Here is a 1,830-nt window from a genome sequence, read left to right on the forward strand (position 1 = left end):
TGTGCTTCTACGAGGGAGTTTCCACGGGAGCTACGTGACATCATTCACTTGATATGTTGTTACTGCTGGAGTTTTGACATCATCTATTTCGGGTGATAAGGTTTTTGGGTCTATTTTGTGTATTTTGGGCCTTTTGAGTCCTGTACGGAAGAAGGATGATAAGGTTTTTGGGAAGCGCTCTGCGCGACTACTGACTTCTTCGCCACGGACGCCCCGGACTCCGACGACTACTTCCCCGACGACGACTACTTCCCCGACGTCGACAACCTTCTCAACGACATGGAGGACACCGACCCCAAGTCCAGTGCCTCTGCTCCGGCTGCTGTCCAGTACGTGTTCTTGTTTTTCCTGTTAGAGATCCTGCCACAGTTCCTTGTTCTACTGTTTGCCCTACACATGTTAGGATCTACCTCATATATGCATCTTGATCTACTGTCTGCTCGAGAGATGATCGGTTCTAGCTCATATATGCAGATATTATTTACCTTCACTTTGTCAAATCGCATGACTTGTTTTATCACTGCTATACTAGTCATGTTTTATCTAGTATTACTGTTAATAAAATCATTCGGTAAATTGCTCATATTTCCAACAGTTACATTGATGATTGGACTGGTATTCAAAAGGGAAAAGTGACGGTGGTTCTGCGACAAGAATCCAAAAGACTTTTGGTGGTGGCGACTGAGGTATTTGATCGTGGCAAAGAATAGATACCGGGCGGAGCGGCGCATTGCGAGTTTGCAAACTGCATCGTCGTAACACATTGAAACCAGAAAAGGCTTCAGGGATCAATACTGTGATATCATATTTGGCACGGTGCCTAATGATTTTTTCAACCAGAAAAACCTCAAATTGTCTTGTTACAAGTCGGGAGATCCATTTCATAAAAAGAAAAACACAGTTAATTTACCACTTTAGGGCATCTCCAGCGCTGACCCCAAATTTCCTCCCGCATCGCGGATGCGTATGGAGGAGCCAGCCATCCAACACTACCCGCATACGTTTCAAACCGCATTTCAACTAACCAGGCGGAATTCATGCAAATGGGCTGAATTTCATATAAACCGGACAAAATTCATTACATTTCGGACATATTTGAACTAAACCATAATCTAAATAATCGCCGGCGTCCTTCCGAGCGTGAGCACCGTGAAATGGAGGTCCAGCTCCGCCTTCGCAGTCTCCAGCTCTGCCTCCACCTCCACCTCCGCAATGGCTAATTAGCGATCGGCTCACCAAGCTTAGTTGCAGCGAGAGGGGAGGAGCGGTGGCCTTCTTGGGACCCAGCACCGACGACCTACCATGCACTACTCTTCTTTGTTGTCGGCTGCACCAGCGGACATGCCGGCGGCAGCGTGTTGCGGCGGCCGTCACGGAGCTGCCAACCTCGTCGCCGTCGTCGGAGTCAGGCCCGTAAATCTCATCGGCCGCCTAGTCGATCTCATTTTAGGCGGCCTCTAAATCCTCTTGATACTGATGGTAGCGCCAGCGGTCGCGACGGATGTCGCAGGCGGAGTGGTAGGACTTGAGCGGCGCCTCCTGCTTGTCCACCTCCACGTCTGTCGTGATGCCGGAGATGAGTAGCTCCTCCACGCATCGATGCTCGTCGGGGAGGCAGACGTTGTAGGCTTGGTTGGCCTGCGCCTGCCGAAACATGGTCTCCTGCTCCTCCGACACCATGTCAGCATAATGGACACAGCCTCGCCAAGGTGATGCCAACATTAGCTGGCGAGGATGATGGCGGCGGCCGCCTTTGTCATTGGCACATGCTCAGCGTCGGCCTCCGATGAGCTCGTCCGCCTTGTGGCATGCCATTCGGCAGCAATGGCC

This window comes from Triticum aestivum, chromosome 5B (assembly GCF_018294505.1).
Source record: "Triticum aestivum cultivar Chinese Spring chromosome 5B, IWGSC CS RefSeq v2.1, whole genome shotgun sequence".
Lineage (NCBI taxonomy): Eukaryota > Viridiplantae > Streptophyta > Magnoliopsida > Poales > Poaceae > Triticum > Triticum aestivum.